Source organism: Octodon degus, unplaced genomic scaffold (assembly GCF_000260255.1).
Source record: "Octodon degus isolate 3935 unplaced genomic scaffold, OctDeg1.0 scaffold00013, whole genome shotgun sequence".
Classification (NCBI taxonomy): domain Eukaryota; kingdom Metazoa; phylum Chordata; class Mammalia; order Rodentia; family Octodontidae; genus Octodon; species Octodon degus.
This window is the reverse complement of record NW_004524589.1, coordinates 22,717,244-22,727,324: the sequence shown is the minus strand read 5'-3', so window position 1 is coordinate 22,727,324 and position 10,081 is coordinate 22,717,244. Positions and strand designations below refer to the sequence as shown.

General features: G+C 41.4%; 1 protein-coding gene and 1 pseudogene across 4 annotated transcripts in view; one reads left to right on the top strand and one right to left on the bottom strand.

The window, feature by feature from the left end:
* LOC105741471 overlaps window positions 1–3,795 on the top strand; it is a 10,179-nt pseudogene extending 6,384 nt beyond the window's left edge.
* Tbc1d4 (TBC1 domain family member 4) overlaps window positions 1–10,081 on the bottom strand; it is a 234,472-nt gene that overhangs the window by 88,849 nt on the left and 135,542 nt on the right. The window lies entirely within an intron of this gene.

The following is a 10,081-nucleotide window of genomic DNA, read 5'->3' as shown; positions in this document are numbered from 1 at the left end:
CAATGAAGTGCCTGCTAGCAAGCACAAGGTTCTGATTTCGATCCTTAAAAAAAAAAAAAAAAAAAAAGTATTGTGTAATACTGGGAAAATATCACTGTCTAGAAAATATTATTACTATTTTTCTCATTTTAGGTTTATAAACTTCTGACATGTAAATTAGGCAGAATTTTAACTGATAAGACAATTTTACTACCAGGGTTCAAACCTTGCAACATAGGCGTGTATGCTGCTGAGCTATCTCCCTGACCAAGTGTAGAAAAAATAATAAAGTAAGAAAATAAGGTTAAACTGAAAAATTACTATATAACAAAATCGGGACCTGATGATATTTACTGTTATTTTCAAATAGACATAATAAGCATAATAAGAAAAATATGTCCTGGTCTTTTATCAGGACCTGCACAAATGTAATACAAAAATACAATGAATGTTTAATTTTTTAAAAAATTATTACAGTGAAAGACATTCTCATTAATCCCCTCAAAATACGCCTCCTCGCTTCAATCACACTTATCCCAGTATTCCTGTCACTTTCTAAAGCAGTTCAAGTTCTGTCGTAAGTGTTTTTCGTTGTGCCGTTATGGCTGATTTAGTGGCCTGAACTGATTCAAAACATTCACATTTCATGGTCATCTTACCTTGAGGTAGGAAACATGGTACCAACCCTGGTAAAGGGTATGCATGAGTATACACTGTAACATTACGATCCTTCTCTCCTTCTGCTGATAACACACAGCAGAAAAATTTACTTCTTTTTAATCAGACCTTATAGAGACAGTCTGTTTTTTCTTTTTCTTTGTCTTTTTAAGATGAGGATTCACCATGCAATTCAGACCGGCCTTGAACTCACAGCAACCCTCCTCCTCGGGCTCCTGAGTGCTAGGATTGCAGGCAAGTACCGCTGTGCCCAGCCTTGTAAAGACATTCATAAAAGAAGACTTCCACGATTGCTTTAGAATGCGACAAAAGGCACGGTTAAGTGTGTTTGAAGTGCGCATGTCAAAGCATTTTGAGGAATATCAACATAGTAAGTTTTATTTGAAGATTCGCTGTTTTTTATCTTCCCCTTAGGAAAGTACAGTCATCAGAATATGTGAAAACTGGACAGTTAATCAATAGTTTCAACTCATGAAATATGTCTGAACTCCTGAGGAAAGCTCTGAGCAAGGGCTGGTTGTGCAATGGACGGGCCTTGGGAAAGAGGCAAGAGAGTGAAGGCTAAGCCCAGAGGAATCTGGATGTCACAGGCTGTCCCTGAGATCAGTAGATAAAGCTGTAATATTATCAGGAAATCCACACACCACACATTTCTCAGAAACCTATTTTTGTCCTGGCAGGAACATATTCCATATTACTTCAGATATTTATACCACCACAGATTTTTCACCTTGCAATACTCCTGAACTTCTGTTCAGAGACTCCGGCGTCTTATAAACTTCGACCATTAATCACTAAGAGTATGCCTGTCTTCATTACTCAGAGAAGCATCCCAAGAGCATGCCACCCAAGGAGAAAAGAAAACAACCTGTTGCCACTCTCCAAAAATAGGCTGGAAGAGGAGGCAATCAGATGGCTCCTCGCCAACCTGAATAAGCACTTCCATGAGTAAAGAAAGAGTTCTGGTCTGCAGGTTGTAGTGACACTTCATACTAGAGCTCCATAGTGTCCCAAACACTCATAAGAGAATTAAAACTCCTGGAAACAGCATGAGTCATAACTAAGTGCATGTGACATGGTTACTCCCAGTCAATGAAAAATTAGTACTATGCCATCTTGCAAGATTGCCTTGTTGGCCCTCCTTCCTCTTGTTTGGAACTACAACGAGCATCACTTAGGAAAGACTCTCATCACAAAGACATGTTCAGGGCTGATATCATCTGTTAAACAGAATCTTCTCTGTTCACTAAACATCAAAGCCCTCTCCCCTCCCTTTCTCTTGTGTGAGCTGGCAAAATGACAGCAAGGAACACTGCGTAACACTTGAGGTAATTCAAATGATACGACTTTCCTGTCATGTATGAATACAGAAAACAATGAAAAGCTTGAGACTTTCTGAGTCTTGGAGAAAGATCACAGACTTCTGGCTTAAAGCCTGATTAATGACTAAAATAAGTATTACCACAAGCAATAAATCTGTGTGTGTGTGTGTGTGTGTGTGTGTGTGAGTGAATGTGTGCGTGTGTGTGTGTGTGAAGTCTCTGAAATGTCACCATACTTCTTGAAAGCCACCTGAAAAGAGCTCACTGTGTCAGGACTGGTGTCTGGTCTAGGCCTGGCCCTACTCAGACTTTGTACACTTGGTCTCTGGAAAGATCTCTACTCTCCTTCCACAAAACTCGATCATGACACCATGATACTACCACCAGTCTGTTTCTGTTGTTGGTAGTGGTGATTTTTTTTGATATAGGGTCTCACTCCGCAGTTCAGACACAGTGATCCTCCTGTCTGAGCATGCGTGGTTCCACAGCCCGCACAGCATGCAGTACAGGGGATCAAACTCAGGACCGTGCGCTTGCCAGGCAGTGCTTAGACCACTGAGCTATCTTCCCCAGCCCATCATTACCTTGCAAGTACTTGCTCTTTTCTGTTGTGTTGTTTTGTTTTGCTTTGTGGTACCAGGGATTGAACTCAGGACCCTGCACTTGCCAGGCAAGCACTTATTCTACTGAGCTATCTCCCTGGCCCTAAAATTTTTTTTCTCTTTCCGGAAATTTTTTAAGATTGAAAGTTGGGGGCCTGGCCCTAGCTCAGGCCTTTAAGTGGCTCCTTCCACAAAGCTGTCAGCCTCAGGTTGCTGGAGTTCGAACCTCACACCTCTCCCACTGGCCAAAAGTGCCCTGAAGGCATTCAAGGAACAAAAAAAAAAAAAAAAGATTGAAAGTTAACTGTGGTTGGGGGCCAGCCCCTTAGCTCTCAGCTCTTTAAGTGGCTGCTTCAACAAAGCAGTCAGGCTCAGGTTGCTGTGGTTCGATCCCCACAAGTCAAGCCAGCCAAACCTGCCCTGAAGCCATTCGGAGCAAAAAAAATCCTGAAAGTTAACTGTGGTAATTCAGCATACCAAAGGCCTACCAAAAATAGTTTACTTATCAAATTTTACATACAGCAAATACATAGCTGCCAAATTTTAATTACCTAAAACAGCTTTCTAGTTTTAGAATTTTAAGTTAAATTTTTGATATTAAAGGTTTTTTTCAGAATTAATAGCCTAAATATCCAAAATAACTCCTAATGTCTACATTAATAGGATTTAGGAGTACAGCAACACTTGTTAACATTATAATCACCGTGACTGAAATCACGGTGTGATAAAGCCAGAATTCATTTCAGCAAGGAATCTGTCATACTTCAGGGGTTTGCAAGGGAAGCCATATAATTTAGGACACATGTTTTATAAGATCATTTATGAGGGGCCGGGGAGATGGCTCAGTAGGATAAGCGCTTGACTGGCAAACCCAAGGATCTGAGTTCAATCCCCGGTTCTGAAAAAAAAAAAAAAAAAAAAGATCATTTATGATAGTCACTCAAAGGAGCATACAAAGAATGTGGAAAATCTGTTCACACACTAAAGGCCAAAGACTCCAGCTGAGGGCCTGGATCCCACAATAATGTCCCACGAGTCCAGCTTAAGACCTAGAGCCCATAACAACGTCCCATGAGTCCAGATGCAGGCCTAAAGTCCATGACAATGTCTCATGCAGACCTGTTTTGCAGATCCGTGCTGGGAAGGCCCAAAGGTCAGGTGGAAGCGAGAAAGTCTGTGCCAGAGGGATCAAGGACCTGTGCTACCAAGGCTGAAGGATCTGAACTGGAGTCAGGCAGCAATGCTTAAGGTAAGCACCAGAGCTCCCGGAAGAAGTACCACAGCCATGCTCAGCAACAGTGAGGTCCTGAGCTCCTCCCACGATGAGGAAAGCTTGAGTTCCCAGCTTCTCCAGGAGACTGAGCTGAGCATGGTCTTTGCTTCTAGAGTCAGAAAGTGATGCTCAAGGTGAGAACCAGAGATCTCCCAAAGTGAACCATCGCAATTCTCAGGGACAATGAGATCTCAATCTCCTCCTCCAATGACAACAGCCAAGTTCACTAGTAAAGCCAGCATGACAAGGTCCCCAAGCAGAATAGCCCAAGAGAACCAGAAGGTCTCAACAGTACCCAAAAGCTTCTCCCAACAGCTTCTCCAGGTCTGCCTCTTACGCTGCTGGCAACCACCCTCAGGTGGGCCTCCCACAACCAACCCCAAGCCATTTCAGTTCAGCTGACTATAACCAGCTGACCACCAGTCAAGCCACAACAGAATCTAAGCTACAGTTTTGTCAGATTTCTAACTTAAAAAGTCAGATTTCTAACTTAAAAAGCAAGCTAACATCTCTGGCTTTTATATACATGAACTGTTTTCAATAAACAACAGGGTGATTCTGCTAAGTCATTGCTGATAAGTCACTAATGAGTGAATTAGCTGGTTTCACCTCAGGAGCATCTAGGATAATTTAGAACAAAGTGCTCCAGTGGACAATGCCAGTCTTTGTCCCATCCCTGGCACAATCTCTGCACTCCGTAATCTCAACAAGGAAATGTAATCCAAGATGGTTAGATGACAGGTACAGGGGTAGCCACATGACCCGAGCCAGGTTAATCTGGATTGTAACTGAATTGTAACTTCTTTCCAGCAGAAGCTGAGACACAGCTGTTTTCTCCCTGGGGTCTTTAGCTGCTAAAGAGGTCAGCCTGGTCTGCAGCCATATAGCTTCACTAGAAAAAGCTAGTCAACAGTGAAAGAAAATGGAACCAAGAGGAAGAAAGAATTAAAGCCAACATGTTAAACGAAGGAGTCCTGAGAGGACTGGGCCCTGGGTTACAGAACACACATTCTTGAAGGAGTGGCTGATGAGTCCTTAGTGCCCTGCGATTCTGGGAGCCAATCCAGGGACCTTGCACATGGGTGCTGGTTTTCACCCTTGCCTCTTTTAAGGTTTGTGTTTAGGTATCTCCCCAAAGCCTCAAGCAGTCATGGGGTAGCTTCTAGAGCTTGTGATTAATTCATGACCCAACCCTGGGATTATGGGTATGAGTGCTATGCCCGCTCCAGGGTGGGTAATCTGCATTACAATGTGAGGAAGGAAGAGAGGCTGGCTAGAAGCCACAGCTGTTGCCCATACCTTTACTCTTTGCTGTTTCTCACTGCCATGAGCTGCTTCCCAGTCAAGCCACTACAGAATCTAAGCTACAGTTTTGTCAAATTTCTAACTTAAAAAGTCAGAAACCAAATTCAAAGCAAGCTAACATCTCTGGCTTTTATATACATGAACTGTTTTCAATAAACAACAGGGTGATTCTGTTAAGTCATTGCTAATAAGTCACTGATGAGTGAATTAGCTGGTTTCACCATGTGCCACTCTGCCTTGGAGCCCGCAGAGTTCGGACTGAACCCTCCACAATCTGCGGGCTAAATAAACCTCTTCTTCCTTAATTTTGGGTGTCTGGTATCTTTTCCCAGCAACAAGAAAAAGGTAACTGAGACACCTCTCAGATTCCTAAGTAGTGCACAGGCTTGTGAAAACATATACTTCTATAGTAGCTGAGTTGGTTAACGTGATATGTAACAGTTGAATCTAATCACTGTGATTGGGCTCATTACCTACGACTAAAGCCCAAAACATCAACTAGTTACACATACCAGTTGGTTCCCTTCTCACACAGAAGTTCAGTTAGGGGTTCTGGGCTGGTTTGGCACTCATTGCCTCTGAATAGCAAAAGCTCGGGTTCCTTATGTCTTGTTTCTCTGAGGTTGGGGCTTTGACCCTATGGTTCAAAATAATGGCAACTATATTTCAGACAGCAGAGTATGAAGAATGCATTAAAAACAAACAAGAAGAATAAGGAAAACAAGGGGTATTACTCCTGTTGAACACATGAACATAAATTTGCACACCCTTCCCTAAAATACAAAAAAAAGAAATTAAAATTAAAAAAAGAAATGCCATCCATTAGAAAGCTTGGGACAGATGGACACAAAGGATCCCAGTGTCATAGCACACACCTGTAATCCCACACCACCACTGGATAGACTAAAGAGGATGCCATGAGCTCAAGGCCAGCCCAGGCTCAACAGTAAGTTCAAAACACACCTGCTGAACTATGCAGCAAGAACACTGTCTTAAAAAATATATACAAACAATAGAGATACATAAAAGCCTTTAAGTCACACAGTGGTTCTGAAAAGGACTCCACCCAGAGCTACAAAAATATATACTTAATAACAATAAAGAGAGAACTGCATTCAAAACATTCCCAAAATAAAGACACAGAAACCTTACAACCAACCCTTAAAGGACGCTATGAAACTGCTCTTTACAACAAGAGGGCAAGGCATCTCTGATGATAATACTGGTAAAATGCATCTACTAAAATGTAAACATTGTTTTCCAGAGAGAACTGTTTCTCTAGTAATCTTTAAGCAAACTTTCACTTTTCTACAAAGACAATGAGACGGCAAAGACCCACAAATAATCATGAAAATTTTGTTTCACCTCATCATTTGTATCTGGAGCAGTTATAAATCAATGTGATTAGTTAATAAATATAAATCAAAGTTTCTTTTTTGTTGGTTTGTTTTTTGAGACAGTGTCTCACTACGTAGTTCAGGTTGGTCGTGAACTCCCTGTAGCCCAAGCTAAATTAGCCCAGGAACCCGCAGTGGTCCTCCTGCTTAGCCTCCTGCTCAGCTCGAGCAGCGTTTGGATTACAGGTGCATGCCACAATGCCCAGCATTAATTAAACTTCTTCATAACATTTCATTTTGGAAAATACAAATGTAACTCTTTCCAAATGCTGTGGGGTTTTTTGTGTTTGTATTTTGTCTTGAGACAGGGTCTTGCTAGGCAGTGCAGGATAGCCTTGAGCTTCACTTTGTAGCCCAGGCTGGTCTTAAACTCACAACGATCCTTCTCCCTCAGCCTCCCAAGTGCTGGGATTACAGGCACACACACCCAGCTTGAAGAAATTGAGATTTTAAGGTTGAACTCTTTTTTGGTACTGGAGAATGAACTCAGGATTTAGAGCTTGCCAGGCAGGTGCTTATGCTGCTGAGCTGCTTCCCCAGCCCCAAATGCTGGTTTTAACCAGCATTTATCCTGTCACAAGAATTTATTGAGCACCTAAGGGTTAATTATTCTTACTGGTAGCTTTTCATTTGAATCATGTGAGTTACATATGATAACTATTTCTGTCTTCACAAACATTATATTCTACGTATAAGAGACATTTTTTCCTTTGTGATTCACAGTGTGAACAGCATGCCTCAGTATAACTCATTTGTATGAGTTATACTGTAGGGTCTGCAGTTCCTAATCAGCTGCTAAATAAACAACGAACTCTGTTCAGACAGTAGAGAGCCTTAAGTTTCAGAGTGGGGCAGACAAATGACAACCATTCCCCCACACTGTCTCTAAGAAACATTCCTTTCATGAGAGCTGGAGCCCTAAGAGGGACCATACTTTAAGTGAAATAAATCAAACACGTATGTAAATATCGCATTCTCTCACTGGTGTAAGAAACTGCAAGTGTAAATAAGGACCAAATTGTACAAACAAGATGGTAGAATGGGAAGAAACTGCTCAAAAGGAAAGGAGAAGCAGGAAGGGGAGAGGGAGAAAGGAAGTAAAGGAAAGAAATACGGAGACAAGAAAGACAGAACAGAAAGTTTTATAAATAAGGAGAAGAGTTCAAGGGAGGGGAGGGAACAGGAGGAGAAAGAGACAAATCGGGTTTATCATGTACAGGTACAAATTCCACACGATGAATGCGATCACTGTGTATACCTAATGTGTATCAATAAACTTACTTTTTTAAATTTTTTTAAAAACTAAAGTGACTATAACTGTCTGCCTGCTTTTGTATCCTTTGTTCCATAAAACTATAGAAGCATGACATACAAATTACTTCTTGGTTCTCTACTAACTCTAGAAGACGACACCTCAGCAATTCTCTTTAATGCTGATTTCAAAAAGGCCCTAAAAGCCAATGAGAACAAAAAGGCCCATTTGCAACCACCATGTAGTAACAGTAGCACTGTACTCTCCATGGGTGGCACAACTATATATTCAGAAACAAAGATACTTACTCTACTAGTACTTATGTATGATTTTACTAGTAAATTGGGACCAGAAGGGACTTGCAAAAATTTGAATTATAAAATATCTTAATGATATTCTACTGGTATGTTTTACAGACCTATCAATAAACCAGACCAAGTAGAGTACACTGGGGAACTCCAGTGGGACAAGAAATGCAAGAAAGTGGCATATGCTAGCATATCAACACATGCAAAACAGCCTGCTAATTGCTAGAATCCACTTGTTACACTTAAGTTTCTATTTTGAAACATAAAAACATTATGAACTGGGATTTTTCAGTTTCAAAAGCATAAATTATAATTTTTTTTTTTTTTTTATTTAAGGCAGGATGCACAGGGTGTACAGGGTCTCACTGTGTAGATCGGACTCGCGGTGATCCTGTGCATAGCCTCCCAAGGGCTGGGGTTACAGGCACACGCCACCACACCCAGTCTCAATTCATGTCTCAGAGAGCCCCCGGGGGCAGGGCCGGCACAGGATCAAACTCCAAACTCCGGGCCCCTGTGTCTGCCTAAGCAGATGCTTTAATCCACTGAGCTATCTGGCTGGTCCTATGTTTAATTTGTTATAGACCATGACAATACAGTGGCATGCCATTAGCATAAAGTGTTATCAGAAGATTTTACTCCTTATTCTGTGACATTAACTTGTTTTCCACATATACCAATTCACATTTAATATTTCTCTAAATTTTATTTTCACAGAAACTTAATTCTCCAAATGTGTATTAAATTTACATGACTCAGTAGATTAGAAGCTATTTTTTAACGGTTTGGTTTTCAAATGAATAGTATTTTTTTAATTGCAAAATCATCTATTCATTCTTATGCTAGACCCTAGACTTTTATAAAATCCCATAACTACAAAAACAAAAGAAAAACATCCTTGAGCTAATTACCTACACAATGATTTAACAACAACAAAACAAACATTAAGTGAGTTGAGTGGAGTGCTCTCGTGGTGCTCAGTGAGGCAGCTACAACTTTCGGGCTGACAGTGTAATTCTACTAGCATTCTTCAGGACAGGAGATAATTTAATGAGGAGAAAAGTTGATCATAGTAACAATAATAGGGGGCCTGCCACTTAGCTCAGTTCTTTAAGTGGCTGCTTCAACAAAGCAGTCAGGCTCAGGTTGCTGTGGTTCGATCCCCACCACCCAAGCCAGCCCAACCTGCCCTGAAGGCATTCAGAGGGGAAAAAAAATCCATAGTAACAATAATAACTGCTCAAGAATAGAGACTTGTGCTAAGACATTCACAATCATTAATTCTAATGCTCACAACTAACACTGGCCCTATTCACCCTGTTAGGGTTTGTGCCTAGGTGCTCCTCCAGAGCCCCATGCAGTCATGGAGTGGACTTCTAGGGTTTGTGATTACTCATGATCCACTGGGATTATGGGTGTGAGTGCTGCTGGGATTTTGGGTGTGAGTACTACACCCAGCCTGGGGCGGAGAGCCTGAATGTAACAGAAGGGAGACTGGCTCTGTGTAGCCATGGTTGCTGCTGCTCTTCCCTTTGCTCTCTGCTCATTGCTGCCACCACGAATGCCTGCTCTCTTCCTGTGCCACCGAGCCTTGGAGCCAGCCAAGTATGGCCAGGAACCTCCAGCAACTATGAGCTAAATAAACCTTTCCTTTGCATGTTGGGTACTGGTCCTAGCAACAAGGGAAGAGTAACTAAGACACATTCCATTTTCAAAAATACACTGGTCCGAACTTGATTTAAAATAACTAAGATCTCTTCGAGAATAAAAAATTGGAAAAAAATAAGGGCCGGGGAGATGGCTCAGTGGAATAAGTGCTTCCCTGGCAAGTGCAAGGGCCTGAGTTCAATCCCCGGTTCCACAAAAAAAAAAATAAATAAATAAATAAATTGGAAAAAAATGATAATTAGTCCATAAGTCCTTGTTTCATGTTGGAAGATTCCGATCAAATGAATATTGAATTTA